This window comes from Hemitrygon akajei, unplaced genomic scaffold (genome assembly GCF_048418815.1).
Source record: "Hemitrygon akajei unplaced genomic scaffold, sHemAka1.3 Scf000074, whole genome shotgun sequence".
In the NCBI taxonomy this organism is placed as follows: Eukaryota; Metazoa; Chordata; class Chondrichthyes; order Myliobatiformes; family Dasyatidae; genus Hemitrygon; species Hemitrygon akajei.
In genome coordinates, this window is record NW_027331960.1 from 611,418 (window position 1) to 634,221 (window position 22,804).

Sequence of the window (22,804 nt, forward strand, 5' to 3'; positions counted from 1 at the left end):
AGAGACCAGCCATAGCAGATAAGGAGGAGCCCACGGATACGTGGTGATCGGGAGTGCGAGGAATGTCAGGCCAGCGTAGAGTGCATTTCCCTGTAGGGAAAACTGCTGGAGACTCGGTCAGATCGCTGTGTAACCCCACCGGTCTCCACTTTCAACATCGAAAACAGCCCATTTATTGCGTCTCTCTGCCTTTAACCTGCTGATTTTTTTTTTGAGTCCACAGAAGTACATTAGCCGCAATCCCAAGAGTTTATCAGAAACATCCTCACATTCCACCCAAACCACATTCTTCAGTCCACAATTTTCCATCTGTTTATCCTTTTCTAATCACACGCTGACTCTGTCCCTGCCTGTAGGACACTGTGTACAGAATACAATAGAAAGATTGACTGTATGTGGTTCACTTTAACAGTTGTATTGGAAACGTGTGTACGAATCTTCGGCTTATGGTGGGATGGAATATCTCTACTGTCTGAGACTGTGGAACTGATGAGCTGCTGGTCTCTCGGTGCTCTGTAACACACCATATGTGTGAGAAAGGTGCGGTTGTTCCGTACCCTGTCCCCGGGACTGGAGGTGAGATCTGATTCGAATGAAGTCTTTCCCTGTGGGTAGGAGAAGGAAACTGTCAGTGAAGGAGAGCTAGAAATCAGACGGCTGTGTGGAGCGGCCCGTGCAGACAATGCAGTATTAATCTGTCAATCTCTCTCTCTCTCTCTCTCTCTCTCTCTCTCTCCTCTCTCTCTCTCTCTCTCTCTCTCTCTCTCTCTCTCTCATCTCTCTCTCTCTCTCTCTCTCTCTCTCTCTCTCTCTCTCTCTCTCTCTCTCTCTCTCTCTCTCTCTCTCTCTCTCTCTCTCTCTCTCTCTCCCCCCTTTTCTCCAATAGGTCGACGATCTCCCATCGGAACAGTACCACAAAAGTCACAGAATATGTTCTGCACAGACTCTGATTGGTGAGGAAAATGAGAAGACACCGGGGATATTGAAAAGGGACAGTCATGGGCTGATAGATTTATATCAGAAATAGTTTCTTCCGCCCATCCAGACCATCCCGCTGTGATCTTCCACCTCGTCCCATTTATCTGCACCCTCTGTCCGTCTCTCATCCTCGTACCTACACAACCTTCACTGAAATGATATCTTTGAATCTGCAACCACCGCATTCGCTCACAGTTCCTTCCACACACGCTCGACACTCTCAGTGAATAGGATTTACCACATATCCCTATTGCATATTTCCCCTTTCACCCCAAACCTATGAATTCCAGTTGTAGATTCACTCAGAGGATGGGGGAAATCACCGGGCATTCACCCAGTCTGTAACTCTCACAATTTTATATACTTCTGTAAGAACTCCATTCATTTTCCTGCTCTCAGTGGAATAAATTCTTAACCTATTCAACCTATCCCTCTAACTCTTGTCCTCAGTCTCCGAGCTCTTCCATTCAATTTATCGCTGCACACTTTGAAACTTATTGACATTTCAAAACTGCAGGTAGCGGATCGGAACAAACCTGAATATTCCATCTACAAACTCGCCAACGTGTTGTACAGCTACAACATAACGTCTCAACTCCTGTGCTCAGTGATCTGATTGTGAAGGCCACCGTGACTGGAGCTCAATTACAGCACAGTGAGCTGCCCGTGACGCCGCTTTCCTGGAATTATCGCTCTGTAGCCCCGCGTCTCTTTTGAAATACCGCACACTAAATCCACCTATTCAATATTTGCTTCTTAACCTGTTGTATCTTTCCTCAGAGCCCACCGCATACATGTCTGTATTAAATTCCATCTGCCATTTGTCAACCCATTTTTCAGCCAGTCAACGTCAAGCTGCTCGCTTGGATAGAGTTCCTGCCTGTAAAACGCTCCCAATCTAGGGTTCATCTTTAATTCTACTGATAGTGTTTTCCACATGGTCATCTAAATCATTAAAATACATGATAACTAACAATGGACCCAGCATGAATCCTATAGTACCCTTGTCACAGTCAATCAATCATCCACTCTCTGCTAACCCAGAAACGAACGTTCACCAATCTGTCCACAAACCGCAGTTAAAGTAGCGTGGGCGTGAAAACTTCTATTATCAAAGGCCCCAGGAATATTGTAGTCGATCTCTTTTATATGCTTAGAAGAACGTACATGTAGCGTGTTTTATTTTGATACATGTCATCAGTTGTTATTTGTGCCTTTCTAAATGACTAGAACAAGTGAAGGAAATAAATGATGCTATCTCCCCGTTCAATAAGGTGTATTCCATTTCACCTGCCGAGCTAAAGTCCCGCCCCCAATGTCACAGGTGGATGTGCTCGGCTGAATGTGAAAAAATAAGTCTGTTTGAAGTTGATTGTCGATGTTAATTATTCATTTGGTAGCCTATGTTAAAAATAAAACTGATCAGAAAATGTTGCATTTCAGAAGCTGAACCCACGTGCCTTGGAAATCAAATTGGCAATGGTGATATTAATTTCAGCTTTAACTTGAAGCATCCCTTGAGGAGACAAATTCATGGCACAGTGACAGTGTGAAGAAAAAAAACATTAATGTCAGGTTCTGTGTGGTAGGACGTCCCTGATGTGACTGACGTGGTAACCACACTAATTGCCTCAGTGAAATTGCTCTCAATTGCATATAAATGCGTAACACCGATTAACGATCCATACGAGCAGTTAGCGTACATCTGAACGCTGCTTCTGCCGGAATATGTAATATCCAGCAATTTACTACATCGCGGCCGTTTTCTATCCTGTAATTGTAGCGATAGGTGTCCCTGGTAAGATACTGGATCTGGTCACTCTCTGTGTAGGCATCGTCTTGCTTTTGTTTCGTTGCACAGCTAGGACATTCTGCCAGCACAAATTCTTCCCTCGTCTGATTTTTTTCTCTCTCTAGACTGAAGGGGTTCAAGCATCTAATAGCTTTGTTTTCATCTTCCATATTTTTACCGTGTGATTTTTTTCCTGTCAATAACGTTGGTGCCGATATTGGAACAGTATCATAATTTCACCTTGCTCGGACTTCTGAATCGATACTGTTCCATGGTTCTCTACATCTATGTCTTTGTCAATACGGATACATTGACCTCACAAAAACAATACGATAGCTTTTTCAAATGATGCACCAATCTATTTTCGAGACGCAGGTCTGTTCTTCAATCTGTCAGGTAAAGAGAACGTGTGCTTTCTATCTGATTGATTCCACTTTGTTCCCACTACATATAATCCCTTCAGATGTTTCACCTCAAGTAATGGGAATGCTGTTGTTTATGGAGCGGTTGATCGTTCACGTGTGTTGTGGAAATGAGACGCCGTTCTGAACTGTCGGAAGGTCGCCAGCCCACTGTCTCTCCAGTCCATTATAGTCAACTCGCTGTAGTGCACCGACGAAGCCCAGACAGACTGGATTCCTGCTCCCCACTTCCTACAAAATGTATACCCTGCAGAGCATCGAAAAAAATATTGGGAATTCAAACAGTTGCACCTAACGATGTTTCTGCTTTTTTTTCACCCCTCCCTCCAAATTTCTTGTAGTTAATTTAGCCGCGATTGTGATCCTATCCCGGGGAAAATGCGGACTCTCCAAATGCATCACCCGTTACCTGGTTGGAATGGCATCAGCGGATCTGATGGTGGTTATCATTGCTGCTTTAGTGCAACACACCAACAATATCTACATTTATTCCAGATCCCTGCTCATCACTCCTGTATGCGCTCTGATATATATCTTTGTTGTTGCAACAATAGACTGCTCTGTTTGGTTTACAGTCAGTTTTACCTTCGATCGTTTCATCGCAATATGTTCTCGAAAGCTGCAGGAAAGATATTGCACTGAGAGAACAGCAACGGTGGTGATCTTGATGATGGTTATAGTGATCTGCGGGAAATGTGTTCCCTTGTACTTTGCCATAGAGCCTTACATGATTATTGACAACATACCGTGGCGTTGCGCATTCACACACGAATACGGTACTTTACCCCTGTGGAAAATATACGAAACACTGGATAGCAGTTTTAGACCCTTGTTACCGATCGGTTTAATTCTAGTGTTCAATGGGTTAACAGTAAGACATATCATTGCCGCAAATAGAATTTGCAGAGGGCTTCGGAATATCAATGAAAATCTGAACGATAACGAGGTGGAAAAACGCAGAAAATCGATGATTTTTTTGTTTGCTATATCAGCTAATTTCATATTATTGTGGATACCCTTTGTAATTCGTTCCCTGAAATGGCAACCACAAAACTATTTTTATCAGGACAAATATTTGAGTTCTCCTGTATATATACTACAGCAATTTGGGTTCATGTTACAATCACTCAGTTTGTGCACCAATACTTGTATCTATACACTGGCACTGAAGAAATTCAGAAACGAGCTAAAGAATGGAATGAGGTATGTATTTACATTAAATGGCCATCTGTACAGATAACGTCCATCTCCAATTGCAATTCAGCACAGTCTCCGAATAAAACTGGTTTGGCAAATATGTCAAAAATTCAATCAACCGTGTGCCTGGCCATCCTTCAATCGCAAAATCCACGGAAGATTGCACACGTCAAACAGTTAAGGTAGGCCACTGGGCATAGATTGTTACATTGGTTGATTTACTCTGCGCTATCGCAGCGTCTTGACAATCACAAGGGGAGGAATGGCTTGTGGACAATCCCGGGTTCAGATGTTTCAAAATGGACAGAGTCGAGTAAAAGAGAGTAAAGGTAGTGCCATTGAAAATGAGAGAGAGCACGATAATAACACAGCAGCAGAAAGCGAAGAACCCGTGGAGAGTTCGTCTATCGATGGACTGTGAGTAGAACTCAGAGCAGAAAGGGAGCAATCAGTAGTTTGAGAGAGTTCTGGACAGACCTCAGACCCCACACCCTATCATCAAAAAAAAAAAAATACTTAGACCTCGAGGAATTGTTCTGGAGATAAATTTTGGACAGGTGCCATATGAAGACGGTATTCTCGTGGGCAACTTAAACATCACTAAAATACATTGACATTTCCTCGCGTTAAAAGTTTTAGATATTCAAACTGTCACTCGGTGTCGCCGGTCAGTTAATTGTGTGTGACTGTGAGTGAGTTGGGAGCACTTTATTTATTCCCGCTCGTTATCAGCTCACAAGGTTCCACACGGTAGGCTTATTCAGAAAGTCAGAAGGCAGGAGATCCAGCGAAGTTTGGCCAGGTATATACTGAATTGGCTCGCCTGCAGAAAGCAGAAGGTCATGGTGGAGGGAGTACATTTGCATTGGAGGGTTGTGACTAGTGGTGCCCCACAAGGATCGTTTCTGTGATTTCTGCTTTTCGTGATTTTTATTAACGACCTGAATGTGGGGGCAGAAGGGTAACAGCAGCATAGATGGATATACTCCCACATACGAATCACTGATGTAGACCATGAACAGCTTCGGTCTCGGAGCAAACCCTGTGTCACGCTACTGATCACAACTTCCCAGTTTGAGCATGATCCATTAATTCATTCTCTGCCTTCGAACTGCTGACTAATTCTCGGTCCACACGAGTACATTATCCACAATCCCAGATCCTTATCAGTACCTTTCTGAAATTCCACTATCATCACATTCTTTATTTGCCAAATGTCCGGTCTGTTTACCGTTTCCCTGCTGTTGCTGTCCTCTCAGTCCCGTGCGGTGGGACTTGGGGTCTGAGTGTGTACCTCTACCTGGAGGACAGCGGTACAGCATACAATGGAAATATTGACCATCTGTAATTCAGTGTAGCAGCTCTATAGGAAATGTATACCTGGGACTTGGTCTCAGCGCGAACCGAATGTTTCAGCTGTCTGAAATTGTGGAACTGATGGGCTGTCAGTGTCTCTGTGCTCCGCAATACACCTTGTATGCGAGAGAGGAAAGGCTGCCCTGTTGCTTGTGTCTCGACAGGCAGCGATATCGGATTTGAATGAACTCTTTCCCTGTGAGTAGGAGAAGGAAACTGGGTCAGTGAGGGTGAGGTAAAAGTCAGCTGGTTGTGTGAAGAGGCCTGAGCACCCAGAGCCTATGTCAATTTGACTTTCTCTCTCTCTCTCTCTCTCTCTCTCTCTCTCTCTCTCTCTCTCTCTCTCTCTCTCTCTCTCTCTCTCTCTCTCTCTCTCTCTCTCTCTCTCTCTCTCTCTCTCTCTCTCGCTCGCTCGCTCGCGCTCTCTTACATATCTAACGTTGTATCTGACGCTTCTCATTCTTTTATTCACAAAGAGTCATGCTAAATCTATTCAACTGCCAATTTAAGTGTAGATTTTATTATTTGCCTGGTCTCCCCATTCATTTGGAGAGTGAACATTTCTTCTCAAATTTCGTTTGCGCTCCAGCAAATTAGAGAAGTTCATAAAAGTCTATTACATTCTTACATTTATTACTGAATAGTTTATGTTCAAGAGTCTCAAAGATTTGTAAACCTCAAGTTAAGGTGCATCTGGACTGTTGCATTCAGTTTCAGTCAACCTATTATAGAAAGGGTGCCGACGATTTGGACAGTGTATAGAAGACATTTGAAAGAGGAGTTTGAAGAGGAGATATAGAAACGGGAATTGCACAAACTGGTTGTTTTTCCCAGAGTGCCAGAAGCCAAAGAGCAGACAGCCAGTATCTATCTCAGAGCATCAGAATACGGAAAACCAGAGGGCATGTGGATAGGGTGAGAGGGGAAAACATTCAGAGGGACAGAGCATTCAGAGCAGACAGCCAGTATCTATCTCAGAGCATCAGAATACCGAAAACCAGAGGGCATGTGGATAGGGTGAGAGGGGAAAACATTCAGAGGGACAGAGCATTCAGAGCAGACAGCCAGTATCTATCTCAGAGCATCAGAATACCGAAAACCAGAGGGCATGTGGATAGGGTGAGAGGGGAAAACATTCAGAGGGACAGAGCATTCAGAGCAGACAGCCAGTATCTATCTCAGATCATCAGAATACGGAAAACCAGAGGGCATGTGGATAGGGTGAGAGGGGAAAACATTCAGAGGGACAGAGCATTCAGAGCAGACAGCCAGTATCTATCTCAGAGCATCAGAATACGGAAAACCAGAGGGCATGTGGATAGGGTGAGAGGGGAAAACATTCAGAGGGACAGAGCATTCAGAGCAGACAGCCAGTATCTATCTCAGAGCATCAGAATACGGAAAACCAGAGGGCATGTGGATAGGGTGAGAGGGGAAAACATTCAGAGGGACAGAGCATTCAGAGCAGACAGCCAGTATCTATCTCAGAGCATCAGAATACGGAAAACCAGAGGGCATGTGGATAGGGTGAGAGGGGAAAACATTCAGAGGGACAGAGCATTCAGAGCAGACAGCCAGTATCTATCTCAGAGCATCAGAATACCGAAAACCAGAGGGCATGTGGATAGGGTGAGAGGGGAAAACATTCAGAGGGACAGAGCATTCAGAGCAGACAGCCAGTATCTATCTCAGAGCATCAGAATACGGAAAACCAGAGGGCATGTGGATAGGGTGAGAGGGGAAAACATTCAGAGGGACAGAACATTCAGAGCAGACAGCCAGTATCTATCTCAGAGCATCAGAAAACCGAAAACCAGAGGGCATGTGGATAGGGTGAGAGGGGAAAACATTCAGAGGGACAGAGCATTCAGAGCAGACAGCCAGTATCTATCTCAGAGCATCAGAATACGGTAAACCAGAGGGCATGTGGATAGGGTGAGAGGGGAATACATTCAGAGGGACAGAGCATTCAGAGCAGACAGCCAGTATCTATCTCAGAGCATCAAAATACCGAAAACCAGAGGGCATGTGGATAGGGTGAGAGGGGAAAACATTCAGAGGACATGGTCAGGAAGAAATTAAAAGAAAAAAAAACAAAGACTGGTGGGTGTTTGGAATGCATATCTGGGGTGGTGTCGCTGGCATTTCTGAGGCTCTTACACAGGCAACCAAACGCACAGAAAATGGAGTGATGCAGACAACGTGTAGACAAGTGGATTAGTTTAATTAGCCATCACTGGCTCAAAGAGGCACATGAGAACGTCGGCCAAAGTCAGCATCAGAAATATCCTGCCAGACTATCCTTCTGCAATGTTCTGAGGGAATTACAAGCAGGGTAGACAAGGAAGATGCAGCAGGTGTGGTGTACTTGGATTTTCAGAAGGCATTTAACATGACGCAGCTTAGCAAAGTAAGAGCCCATGGAATTAAAGGAGAGGTACTAGCATGGGTGTAGCATTGGCTGATATGCAGACAACAGAGAGTGGGAATAAAGGAATGCTATTCTGGCTGTCTGCCGGTTACCAGTGCAGTTCCACAGGGATCTGCGTTGGAACCGCTGCTTTTTATGATGTATGCCAATGATTTGGACTATGGGATTAATTGGATTGGATTGAATACGCTTATTGTCAATTAGAAATGCATGCATTTAGAAATGATACAATGTTCCTCCTGAGTGATATCACAAAATAAAAAAAGGACAAACCAAGACTCACACTGACAAAACCATCATTATAACATATAGTTACAGCAGTGCAAACAATACCGTAAAGTCGATAGACTCAGACATGGGCGTGGTTAAGTCTCAAGTCCCGATCGACTCCAATCGTCCCGATATCAGGCAGCAAACGGGAGAAAATCTCCCTGCCATAACCTTCCAGGCACTGACAATGAGATTTATAGCTAAATTCGCCGATGGTACAGAGATAGATGGAGGAGCAGGCAGTGTTGAGGAATAAGACAGCCTGCAGAGAGACTTAGATAGTTTAGGGGAATGGGCAAAGAAGTGGAGTTCCACGGGGCTCGGTGTTGGGACCGCTGCTTTTTCCGATGATTTGGACTATGGGACTAATAGATTTGTAGCTAAATATGCCGATGATACAACGAACGGTGAAGGGGCAGGTACTGTTGGGGAAACATCAAACATGGGATGATCCAATTATTTGGAATGTTTATAGGAGATGTCCCTCATTCTTCTGAACTCCAGGGAATGCAGCCCAAGAGCTGCCAGACGTTCCTCAAACGGTAACCCTCTCATTACTGGAATCATTCTCCTGAATCTTCTCCGAACCCTCTCCAACGGCAGTATTTCGAGAGCCTGCAGAGAAACTTAGATAGTTTAGGGGAATGGGTAAAGAAGTCCAAATGAAATAAAATATTGGAAAGTGTATGGTCTTGCACTGTGGTGAAATAAATAACTGGGTAGACTATTATTTAGATGGGGAGAGAATTCCAAATGCAGAAGTACACAGCCACTTGGGAGTCCTCGTGCAGGATACCCTAAGGGTTAAAATCCAGGTTAAGTCGGTGGTGAGAAGACGAATGCAATGTTGACATTCATTTCTAGAGGTAAAAATAAAAGAGCAGGGATGTGATGTTGAGGCTCTGTAAGGCATTTGTGAAACCACACTTGCAGTGATTTGTGCAGTACTCCTTATTTTAGAAGGGACAAACTGACATTGGAGAAGGTTCAGAGAAGATTCACGAGAATGATTCCAGGAATGAGAGGGTTACCGTATGAGGAACGTCAGGCAGCTCTTGGGCTGTATTCCCTGGAATTCAGGAGGAAGTGTGGAAGTGTGGGGTGGGGGGTGGAATCTCATATAACATTCCAAATAATTGGATCAGCCTATGTTTCATTGGCGAATGGCCTACTTCTGCTCCTATATCTTATCGCCTTATGGTCAATTATGTCAGCAAAACCACACAGATTCGAGGGACTCTTATTGTTCTGCACTGGTAGATGTTCTACCTCGACAAATAATCACTGACTAAGGAAATTTATTTGACTCTCATCCTGAATAGCTGTTCCTTCTTTCTGTGGCTGTGATCCATAATAATATAATTCTTATTCGTTGAAGACATCCCTGCAATTGTTCTGAATACTCTGAAATAATCCGTCAGTTCTCCTCTAAATTCCACCCAATGCACTCATTCTCCCCACACACAGGGAGCCGGCCATCGCTGGAACCAGTCCAGTCAGTGTGAGGATCGTTTCTGCATTCCCACTGCTGGTGGGATAACATGCCCGAGGAAGTGTGACGAGGCCTGTAAGTAAGATTCAATCTGTATTCTCACCAGAGCCCATAACACATCTCCGAGTAAGACACCTCTACACCTCTTCTCCAATCCTCCTGCATCACGGCACAGAATTCTCTTTATTTCGCTTATTACATGATGTATCTTCACGGTAACGCTCAGAGATTTGTTCACCAGCATCCTCAGGTCCCTCTGGACAGTCACGTCTGTCGCCATGTAAAAATGTCTTTTTCCTGGTTGTCTCTCTCGGAATGGATGGCGCCACATTTCCCCACACTCTGACCATCTGCCACATCCTCACTCATCCACTTCAGTCTGCATCCCAAAACACTCTCTGCAAAGTTCCAACTACTGGTTTTGCGAGCTGAGCTCTACAATAGTGTGGAGCGGCTGGTCTGAACCTTCTGCCTTGACAGGAGTTGATGTACGTGTGGGTGGAAGGAAACTCCATGGTCACTGAAGGGGAGGGATCTGCCTGTCTTATTCGCTCCTTCTCTCTCCTTCACACTTTTCAACACTCTAACTGACGCTTGTTATTCATCTCCAGACATCCTGTATCTATTCCTCTCACATTTTAGACTATTGTTTTCTGTTATTTAACTGATCTGCCCATTCCTTTGCAGATTGACATAATTCCTCGCAATGTCTACATTTCTCTCTGTGTGTGAGTGTATAGTGTCAAGGGGCTGAGGGACTGAAGGACAGTTCAGAATGGGAACCACACTGACAGAAGTTAGGGGTCGGACGCTATTGATGAACTCTGTTTACAGATGAACAATTAGCCAATAGTAACGTTAGTAAATCATTAGTGTGACTAATCAGTGGCAAAGTTCAGTGTTTATCATTAGAGCTCTGGCATTATTTCCACCAGATGAGTCACTGTTGAGGTATTGACTCAAGAATTTTGATGTGTTTATCTTTAATCAGCCCAATATTTACATCAGAGTCGATGGTGTATAACTAAACTGTTTGTTCAAGCTACTGTAAGTAAGAACGTTAGTCAGGGGTACAACCGTATCTCCAGCGACGGATCCTCTGTATAAATCATGGCTGTTTGGAATGCATGAACTCAGTGTCTGCCAGAACTGTGAACACAGGGTCGACAAAAGTCACAGATCTTCTGACATGGAGAATCCTGCCTTCTCGCAGCTAGAAAAAGTGTTCTATCCTCTTATTTCAGCCTTTGGAATTCCCGGTAAGCCCAATGTCAGCTGCCGTCGGTGGGATACGAAGCTTAGTTCCAGTCTTGTCATTTGTTTATCGCTGGTCTGCACTGCCACATGTCCGTTTCCAGAATTCCGATCTTCAGGAACGGAATGGAAATTCAGGTACGGAGGATTTTGGGAACTGGAACTGAAGACAGAACGTGCAGAATTGCAGGGATTTAAACAACACTATGGAATTCAAAACGTTAGGCAGCGCTTTTGCAGTCGTTTGCGTTCAATAAAGTGATGTTCGGGGTCTCTGTGCTTTTGGTTTGCAGCAGCTGTTCTGCATTTGCAAATATTATGTGAATACAACCCGCGGAGGTTATACCATTGGTCGTCTGCATTTGTATGTGAGCGATTGTCTGAGGTAGGTGTAACAATCAAACCACCACACTTTAACAAATGTGAGGAGTTCCATGTGTAGCTTGAAACGTGAGGTTTTTTAATAACTGTGTGCGCTGTGACTGAACGTGAAGCCGTTGATGGACAACACAATGAAGCCGTTGCTGCGCCAAATATCACAGCAGACGTGTTGTTTCATAGTTGTCAGTTGTGCGAAATTGTGTTGTATTACATCAACATCTGACACGGTTACAGACATCTAACTACGGTAACGAGCTTGCTGCTGGCCGGAGAATTCCTCTTCTCTGCTTCCATGTAATGCACTCAGCGGGAGGCGTCATTTCTGTCTATGGGGTTGTTACTGATTGCGCAGTATCTGTTGGAATCAGACTATGTCTGTTGTTAAGTCAGTGAGGTGGCAACTGCAGGATTAGGAACCATACACGGCGAATGCCATATCCCAAGAAACTTGAACAGAAGCACAACAGTTCTGAGACGAGACGCGTTATATGCTTTCCCAGTTATTCTGTATTCCAGCATTTCCTGTTTCTGTTCCGTGTTCCGGTGTTCTATCGCTGGCGGGGAGCGCCACGGAAGCTGATGACTGTAGCACCCCGCGGGTAGAAAATGACGTATTGAATCCGAGGAGGCAGCTATCCGGTTTTAGCGTTCCGCCCCCACTTCACGTTTCAGTCATCAGGATATTAATCTGTATTCAGACCACATGGACAAGTTTAGGGGATACTTTGTTTTTTTTTTCTCTCTACGACGTCGGTGCACCTTCTCTCGACTCTTCCACCGCTAAATGCAACAATAATGTGCAAGTATTGCAGGATCTCCAGCAAAAACTGTATTGAATTGTGCTCTGTATTTTCTCAGCTTGCTGTTCCCTGTCTCTCTTCCAGCGAACTTGGTGGCGATTGTGATCCTGTCCCGGGGGAAATGCGGTCTCTCCAAATGTGTTACTCGCTACATGGTGGGAATGGCCGCGGCTGATCTCCTGGTCGTTACCTTCGATCCGCTGCTGACGTGGACTGCTAGGTTTTATTTACTCCAATCATTCCTTTTCCTTACTCCCTTGTGCATACTCTGTCGATGGTTAACTTTTGCCAGCACTGCGACCTCTGTCTGGCTGACTGTCGCTTTCACCGTCGATCGATTTATGGCTATTTGCTGTGAGAAGCTGAAAACAAAATATTGCACCGAGAGAACGGCGGCTGTGGTCATCGGGACAGTGAGTGTGCTGGCCTGTTTGGAGTGTGTTCCCTGGGGCTTTATATACGAGCCCAAAGTAATAACTGATGGTGTTCCCTGGGACTGTGCCCTTACACAGAGCTTCCTAAACTCTTCATCATGGGCGGCATTCGAGATTTTTCACCGCATTTTAACCCCTTGTGTCCCGTTCTTTCTGATTTTGCTATTCAATATTCTGACTGTCCGGCGGATTCTAGAGGCCAGTCGCGCCCGCAGGAGGCTCCGGGGACAAAAGAATGGAGAGAATGACAAGGACCGGGAAATGGAGAACCGACGCAAATCCATCGTTTTGCTCTTCAGCATAACGGGTAGTTTCATATTGTGTTGGGTAACACAGGTGGTATTTTATATCTATGAACGGATTTCAATGAGGTTTGTTTATTCTGTCACGGATCCTGGTTACATCGTGTTACTGACATCGTCTATGCTGCAGGTTGTCAGTTCTTGCACCAACACATGTATTTACGCCCTGACTCAGAGCAAATTCCGGGAGGAACTCAAGGATATGATCAAGTATCCAGTGAAGCAGATTTGGAAACTCATTAAAAGTTAGAAATAAATGTTGTTTGTATTACAATTCAGCTGCTGTCATGCTCCCTACTCCGTGGCCCCACTTGTGAGTAAATGGGAGCAGTGTGATAAATAGAGTTATAAAGCAAACACGTTAAAATCTGAAGTTGCTACAAAACAACTCACAGTAATTCAGAGTCCAATGAACGGGGTCGGAACCAAACTTCGCAAGTTTACTCTTTTCCTCAGAAATGTGCTTTGTACCTCACCACACCTAAAAGTGAAGTTTCAGGCGGACGTGTTACCCCAGCTTCCCGGCATTGTCTACGCTGCGTGACCCGGGAGTATATTTTCGTTTGTATCAAACACTCCTACTCCCATCAAAATCGGTCTTTTCGTTCCCGCGTTTATTCGCATCCTTGTCTACCTGTGGGTTCTCCTTACCTCTACCACCGTCAACTATCTTCCAGCAGGAGGATTGTAACTGATATTTAGCCCAGCTGGCACCGTACTGTAAGAATGTCCATCTTCGCTGCAGCCGCTGTCACACTGAAAGGTGCAGGGCTTGACAACATCTCGGATGATACCGGAAGGGTACAGATCTTTATAACTATCGTCAGTCTGCTATAAGGAGACAGACCTTTACAGCAGATTGAAACGCAATTCTAGAATTTTAACTGTGCTACAAATGAACAAAAACACAATTATTTTGAGCGAGCGAGAGAGAGTAAATGACACATCGGGGATTGATGGCGAGGGAGGGAACATGAGCGAGAGTGGAATCTCGAGGGGATATGTTGACACCAAGGACGAGATGAATTTAGTTCAAAGAGCATTAAGGTGGTTGAATCCTTCAGGGGATTTAGTCCATGAGGAGACACCGATGCATGCAGGGAAACATACAGTTAAAAGTTTCATTATGGTCAACGCACATATCGTGAGCTGGGGGGACTTTCTCTGTGTTGTGCGTTCACAGTTTATTGGTCAATGATTTGAAGCCCAGTGGGCAAAGGTCCAAAAGGGCACATGTGATGAAATTCTTAGTTCTACGCTGCATGCGGTTCTGAGCTGGAAAACTGCCTATACGTGTGGTGGGAACAAACAATCAGGGTGTTCAAAGTGGAACACGACAGTTCATTCGGGAGAATTCAACTGCTGAGCTGTTTGAAGAGTGTGGAGAACAGGGCAATTGGAACGTTGTACCAAGAGCTAGTACAGACTTTCTGGGTTGAATGGTGTGCCATCCCACAATGATACCTTGTTCACTAATGATATCAAAATCTCAGTATGGTCTCCTGGAGACAACACATCTACCGGGGTGTAGAAGGCAAGTTTGTGTAATAAGGTCACTCTGCTGTCAAAATGCTGGCATTGTATTCCACGCACACAGAGCTGCCAGAGCGCAACACTGGCCAGTGACGACACTGGCCAGGAAAGACTCTAATACAAGGAGGGACATCTAACTAAACATTACACTGTTGACACAGACCAAGAGAATCCCAGTGTGTATATATATATATTGTTTTTTAATTTTTTTGCTGTAGCTCTGACCTTTATAACAACCAGTTATAACTGATTCTTACAGCCGTTTGCTCCATACTCTAAGGATAAAGATCTTTGCTATAACGGCTGTCATACTGGAAGGTTGCATGCATTGACAACATCTAGCACTGTATGGTAAGGGAACAGACCTTTACAAATATCGTTCGCATTCTTAATGGGGTCAGGTGTACAATCAAACAGATGCACAACCATGAACCGGTACTGGAACGGCTGAGAATCTTATTATATACCAACATTTAACTGTCTTTATCCGGTGTCATAGAAGACTGGTAGCATCCCTGTAATGACCACAAATTTCACAATAATACAACCCTCATTCTGTTCTGCAGTCTATGACAACCCTGACGCTCTCAAAAATAGAACCAAAATGATGTATCACAGGTCCCAGCAAACCCATCTCTGCTCTTTGGGACCATTTATATTCTGTACAGAAAAAGGCTTGAGGAATACCTCATTATACATAACCCAACAGAGACGGTACTCATCCCTCTGAGTACACGAGCCACCAACACTGGCAGAACAAAGACCTGCAAACCAGCTCCGGACTGCATGGACACTGCCAGGTACAGCTACACAACTGCCCAGTGCTGCACATCAGGGAAGCGGTCAAGTAGAAACCAAACACAGTCCTGCAGGGTCAAACCCCGATGCAACTCAACATGCTGAGGAAGAGGAGGTTGTAACTATGGTACAAACATTACCTGATTACGAGCCTGTACAAGAATAGTCAGCAGTTAATTTACCAAGACAGTGAACTTTACAACACCTAGACCTTCAGTTTTCGGGCACAGTCGTATAGAACTCTGAAACCTGTGTAGTGATCGCACTGACATTTGTACATCCAGCACGGTGCTCTACCGGGAAACACTGGTGCAACCCAAGAACTTCAAGAACAGAGGTCTGTTCAACCCTGACACTGGACTGCAATTCATGGCATCACAGGCACAGCTCTTCCCACCACTGAGAACCTCTACAAGGAGAGAGGACGCAGGAACACAGCATTTAACATCAAGGACCCCCATTTTCCGGTTGATGCTCGCATCTCGACTGCGCCAGCAAGAACAAATTACAGGAGCGCCCGGTCTCACGGCAACGGGTTATGGAATAGCTACTCCTCCTAAATGATCAGGCTCTCGAGGCAAAGGGGATAAGTCCAGTTGGTTTATAAAGAACCTACATCAAGTATTCTACCACTGCAGTTATGGACATTTATTTCATATTTACTGTTATGTATGTTTTTTATTTGTACAATTCATTGCCATTGTCGTGTTTTGTGCTTTGACGTTTTGTCCGCCTTTGTTGTGAACTGTTTTTCATTGATTCCATTGTGTTTCTTCGTATTTACTGTGTATGCTTGCAAGACAATAAATATGAGGTTGGTAAATGTTGGCACATATGAACTTCGACAACAAATTTACTTTAACCATGTCCAGTGAGGGTAATTTGAATAACATAGGGATCTTCTCTTTGCAGGGAAGCAGGATGAGAAGTGCCTGAAAGAGGTATACAACATTATAGCAGATAAATCGAGTGAACAGCCAGAGATATTTCCCAGGGAGGGAGGTGGCTGAAGCAAGGGGGATAATTTCAAAGTGGTTGGAAGAAAGTATTGAATGCAAGTCATATGTCGCGAAACATGTGGAATTTCCTCGGGGTTGAGGTAGAAGCAGATGAATTCGGGACACTTAAGAAACTTTGCAGTGGGGCATAAGCCTTATAATTCATGAATTTCAGTGGGAGAAGAGTTTTGATTACAGTCATCCCCAAAGAAGGACGTAATCTTAGGGGATTTTGCAAACTCAGGACAAACTAATGAACATCTTGCGCCTTGTACTCCTTCCTCACGTCCCTGCACCATATTTGTTCCAGTGCTGATAGCATCTTCTCAGCCCGAAACTAGGACTGTTGACTCCTTTCAAACAATGCTTCCTGAGTTCCTTCAGACTGGTGTCTGTGTTGCAGGCTAGTGAGCCTTACTTTAGGCAGGATCTGGGGAGAGTACAAATCGGGTGCAAACTGTGACGGGGTAAGCACACAACAGATCTCTGAGAGTTATTTGAAGCCAAGTGGTTTTGAATTCAAACTGTCTCTGGGGGTAGTAAAAACAGGGTTGCAAGATCTGGGAACATTGGGTAATGAGAGATGTGCACCTGTAGACTGCAATGAAAAAGAATGCATAAGGAACTTTTGATGTTGTTGACTGCTATCCAGTCGAGGTCGATATGACAAACCGATGGATAGTGCAGATGTCCATGGGGTTTCCGTAGCAAAATAGGGAGTAGATTATCAGGCTTTTCTTCCACGCAAATATTGCTGCATCCCAGGTGGGGGCACTGGGACGAATTCGAAGACTGGAGCATCCGCCAAAATATATTCAGTCACTAATCCCTTGTTCACATTATTCAGTATTACAACCAGGGAGTCTGATCAATTGAACTCAAGAGTTTTTATTCGTGAATTTTATGGTCGTTTGTTTGTTTTTTACATAGTGGACACCCCCTCCCTGCCCCCGGAAAACAAACAGGGGAAATTGTAAAGCATGATAAACTGAAAATTCAAAACCGGAAATGTTAGCAGTTCAAAAGTGTTCATGGCCCCTTACTCATACCTAGTTGAATCATCTCTCACAGCCGGTGTACTTTTTGGAAAAGTCTGTTTCAGCTTTACACAACTCCTTGCAAGATTGCCGAGGATGTGCCAGGTGAGCTGCGCAGCGCAAGTGGACAACAATCCTCAGTTCTTGCCAGAGATTTTGGATTGGGGTAAGGTCGGGACTCTGGCTGAGGCACTCAAGGACAGGCTAACACCTATCATTTCCTTTTTATGCCTCCCTCCCATCGGAGGGCCATTTATCATTCTCAGTCTACTCAAACAATGCCAGATTATTTTTTTGGTTATTGTTACCTCTTCAGCAGTTTGAATGGGGTACGACTGCACAAGCGTGTGGAGGTCGGCTAGTGAGAACAGCGGGAAGACTTTAAAAGCGAGACAAAGCAGGCGTCGGAGGAGCAGGCGACAGAGTAGGGCGGCTTTGGCTCAATGGGGCTTCAGTGACAAAGGGTCGAGGTCAAACCGGTTATCTGCTGAAATAAACTCAGAGAGTATGTGTGTGAGGCCGGTTTTCTGTGCTCGGTGTCGGATGTGGGAGGTCCTACAGTCTCCCAGCCTCCCGGACGGCCACATCTGCACCAGGTGCGTCGAGCTGCAGCTCCTTAGACACCGCCTTAGGGAACCGGACCCGCAGCTCGATGACCTTCGTCTGGTCAGGTGATGATGGAGAGGAGCTATCGACAGGTAGTCACCCCGGGACCACAGGGGAGAAAAAACTGGGTAACAGTCAGGAGAGGGAAAAGAAAGAACCAGGTTCAACAGAGTAACACGGTGGCTGTCCCCTTGACAATAATTATTGCTGCTGGAGTACTGTTGGTGGGGGTGGGGCAGCCTACCTAGGGGAAGCAACAGTGGCCGTACCTTTGGCACAGAGTCAGGCCCTGTGGCTCAGATGGGCAGGAAAAGGAAGAGGATGGCAGCAGTGATAGGGGACGCTATAGTTAGCCGGTCCGATAGGCTATTCTGTGGACGCAGGAAAGAAATGCGGATGGTAATTTGCCTCCCAGGTGCCAAGGTCCGGGATGTTTCTGAAGTGGGAAGGAGAACAGCCAGATGTCTTGGTACATTTTGGTACCAACGACATAGGCAGAAAAAGGGGGAAGGATGTCCTGAAAGAAGACTACAGGGAGTTAGAAAAGAAATTGAGAAGCAGGACCTTAAAGGTAGTAATCTCGGGATTACTGCCTGTGCCACGCGACAGTGAGTATAGGAATAGAATTAGGTGGAGGGTAAATGCGTGGCAGGTTTCGAGCAGGGGGTAGGGTTTCAGATTTCTTGATTATTGGAACTTCTTCTGGCGCAGGTGTGACATGTATAAAATGGACGGGTTGCACGACAATCAAAAGGGGACCAATATCCTGGCAGGAAGGTTTGCTAAAGCTATTGAGGAGACTTTAAACTAGAATTGCTGGGGGGGGGGGGGGGGGGACCGAACTGAACTGACGGAGAAAAAGGAAGTTGGCTCACTAATGGAGCAAGTTTGGAGATATTGCGAAATTGGAGATAGGAAGGTGATAGAGAAGGGATGCGCAAAGTTTGATGGTTTGAGATGTGTCTATTTTAATGCGAGGAGTATCATGAGTAAAGCGGGTGAGCTCAGAGTGTGGATCAGCACTTAGAGTATGATGTGGCCATTACAGACAATTGGATGGTGGAGGGGCAGGAATGGCGCATTAAAGTGCATAGCTTTAGATGTTTCAGAAAGGATAGGGAGGGAGGCAAACGAGGTAGGGGCGTGGCACTGTTGATCACAGATAGAGGCACGGCTGCAGAAAAGGAGGAAGACATGGAGAGGTTGTCTACAGAGTCTTTGTGGGTGAATGTTACGAACAGAAAGGGGTCAATAACTCTACTGGGTGTTTTTATAGACCACCCAATAGTAACAGGGACATAGAGGAGCAGATAGGGAGGCAGATTCTGGAAAGGAGTAATAATAACAGGGTTGTTCTGGTGGGAGATTTAAATTTCCCAAATATTGATTAGCATCTCCCTGGAGTGAGGGGTTTAGATGGGGTGGAGTTCGTTAGGTGTTCAGGAAGATTTCTTGACACAGTATGTAGACAAGTCTACAAGATGAAAGACTGTACTTGATCTGGTATTGGGAAATGAACCTGGTCAAGTGTCAGGTCTTTGAGTGGGAGAGCATTTTGTAAATAGTGATCACAATTCTATCTCCTTTACCATGGCATTGGTGAGGGATAAGAACAGACAGGTTTGGAAAACGTTTAGTTGGAGCGAGGAGAACTATGAGGACATCAGGCAGCAACTTGGAACCATAAATTGGAAATAGATTTTCTCAGGGAAAAGTACGGAAAAAGTGAGGCATATGTTACAACCATTTAGCAATGAAAGCATGGAAACAGGCCACCTCGGCCCTTCTAGTCCGTGCAGAACGCTTACGCTCACCTATTCCCACCGAACTGCACTCAGCCCATAACCCTCATAACTTTCCTGTCCATATACCTAACCAAATTTACTTTAAATGACAAAATTGAACCTGCCTATACCACTTCTACTGGAAGCTCGTTCCACACAGCTACTACTCTCTGAGTAAAGAAGTTCCCCCTCGTGTTACCCCTAAACTTCTGCTCCTTAACTCTCAACTCATCTCCTCTTGTTTAAATCTCCCTTACTCTCAATGGAAAAAAGCCTATCTACGTCAACACTATCTATCCCCCTTAAAATTTTAAATACCTCTATCAAGTCCCCTGTCACCCTTCTACTCTCCAAAGAATAACGACCTAACTTGTTCAACATTTCTCTGTAACTTAGGTGCTGAAACACAGGTAACATTCTAGTAAATCTTTGATTTGTTGACATTGTTCCTATAATTCCGTGACCAGGACTGTACACAATACTCCAAATTTGGCCTCACCGATGCCTTGTACAGTTTTAACATCACATCCCAACTCCTATACTCAATGTTCTGATTTATAAAGGCCAGCATACCAAAAGCTTTCTTCACCACCCTATCCACATGAGATTCCACCTTCAGGGAACTATGCACCATTATTCCTTGATCACTCTGTTCTACTGCATTCTTCGATGCCGTACCATTTACCATGCATGTCCTATATTAGTCCTCCAAAATGAGGCACCTCACACTTATCAACATTAAACTCCATCTGCCATCTTTCAGCCCACTCTTCTAACTGGCCTAAATCTCTCTGCAAGCTTTGAAAACCTACTTCATTATCCACATCGCCACCTATCTTGGTATCATCTGCATACTTACTAATCCAATTTACCACCCCATCATCCAGATCATTAATGTATATGACAAACAACATTGGACCCTGTACAGATCCCTGAGGTACAACACTAGTCACCGATCTCCAACCTGACAAACGGTTATCCACCACTACTCTCTGGCATCTCCCATCCAGCCACTGTTCAATGCATTTTATTACTTCAATATTGATACATTACGATTAAACATTACTAACTATGCTTCCGTGTGGAACCTTGTCAAAAGCCTTACTGAAGTACATATAGACACATCCACTGTTTTACCCTCGTCAACTTTCCTAGTAACCTCTTCAAAAAATTCAATAAGATTTGTGAAACATGAACTTCCACGCACAAATCCATGTTGGCTGTTACTAATCAGACCCTGTCTATCCAGATAATTATATATACCATCTCTAAAAAATACTTTCCATTAATTTACCCACCACTGACGATAATTGCAAGGTTTACTCTTCGAACCCGTTTTAAACAATGGAGGAACATAAACAGTTCACCAATCCTCTGACACCCCGTCATAGACCGAGTGCAGAGGAGATTTACAAGAATGTTGTCTGAATTGGGGAGCACCCTCTATGAGAATAGGTTGAGTGAATTCGGCTTTTCTTCTTGGAAGAACGGAGGATGAGAGGAGACTTGATAGAGGTGTACAAGATAGTGAGAGGATAGTCAGAGACTTTTCTCCAGGGCTGACATGGCTAGCATGAGAGTTTTAAGGTGTTTGGAAGTAGGTACAGAGGAAATTTCAGGGTTAAGTATTTTTTTATATATAAACGCAGAGAGTGGTGAGTGGAGTGGAGGCGGCCACGATTGGATCTTTAAAGAGACTGGATGGCTGCATGGAGCTTGGAAAAATAGAGGGTTATGAGTAAATTCCAGATAGTTGTAAGGTAGGGACATGTTTGGCACAGCTTTGTGGGCTGAAAGGCCTATATTGTGCTGTATGTTTTCTATGAAATTTCCATTCTATGGAATTTAATTTTATGATTGTTGAGCGATCATTACTAATGCCTCCAGAATCGCCTCAGCTACCTCCTTCAGAGTTCTGGTGAGTAATCCATCTTGAGCGGATGACTTATCTACCCTGAAAACATTCCGTATACCAAGCACCTTCTCATTAGTAATCGCAATTACACACAATTATACCTCTTGACTCTCAACTCTTAAACATACTGCTGCTGTCTTTCAAAGGGAACATAGACGCAAATAGTCACTGAGTTGGTCTGCCATTTCTTTGACCGGCATTATTCCTCCAGAAGCACCATTGTAAGGCGGTCTGCTATCCGTTCCTGCCTCTCCTATACTGGATATTTTATAAGTTTAGTTTCGTGTTTTATGTTTCTGGCTAGCTTACCCTGATATTTCCTATTTTCCATCCTTACTGAGTTTTCCTTTGTTACATTGCGGAGTCAGATGGCTGAGATCAAAGCAGCAGGGTCCAGGACCGAAGGTGAGAAATGACCGGGGAGTTGGACAATTTATGTGCTGTGCCAGGGTTAAATGTTCATGTCATCGGAGCTGAAGGCGAGGGACAGACTGTTTCTGCTCAGGGCTCCATGAGGTTGACCGTCTTTGCGCTGGTCTGAAGCTAGTGGACTGGTGAATCTGCTGCAGTGATAAGGGACTTAGTGGCTGTCGACTCGCTTTCGGGAACTTCAATTCTGAATTTTATTTGCTTACTTTCTTTGTCAGCACAATATCCTTGTTTTCGCGTTTGATGATTTGCTTTGTTAATGGGTTATATTGAGTTTCTTTGCATTGTTGCTGCCTGTGAGGAGACAAATCACAAGGTTATTTATAGGAAAAAATGGTTTAATAATGAATGTAATTTGAACCTTTGAAGTTTTATCCTGTTGGTTTTTAACAGCTTCCCAATCCTCTCACCACCCAGTATTTTTTGCAAAATTATATGCCCCTCCTATGTTTTGCCTCATCCCTCTGTTAAATACTTCTACTTTGAGATGTATCCATCCTGTGCCTGTTGAATCGCTTCCAGAAGTTCAAGCATTGATGTAGGGGCACAGATATCCCTGAAGGTGCAGAAACAGGTACATGCAATGAGGACTCTC

The 22,804-nt window shown here is 44.5% G+C and overlaps 1 protein-coding gene and 1 long non-coding RNA gene across 2 annotated transcripts in view; one reads left to right on the forward strand and one right to left on the reverse strand.

Moving 5' to 3' along the window:
* LOC140722306 (uncharacterized) overlaps nucleotides 1-22,804 on the forward strand; it is a 532,443-nt gene that overhangs the window by 316,519 nt on the left and 193,120 nt on the right. The window lies entirely within an intron of this gene.
* The window catches only part of LOC140722301 (uncharacterized), a 1,042,646-nt gene continuing 1,035,915 nt past the window's right edge, over nucleotides 16,074-22,804 (reverse strand). Inside the window, exons 3-4 of the long non-coding RNA XR_012097576.1 lie at nucleotides 22,090-22,503; nucleotides 16,074-16,232 (exon numbers count right to left, since the gene is read on the reverse strand). This is a non-coding gene — a long non-coding RNA (uncharacterized lncRNA). The remainder of the gene's footprint in view (nucleotides 16,233-22,089; nucleotides 22,504-22,804) is intronic.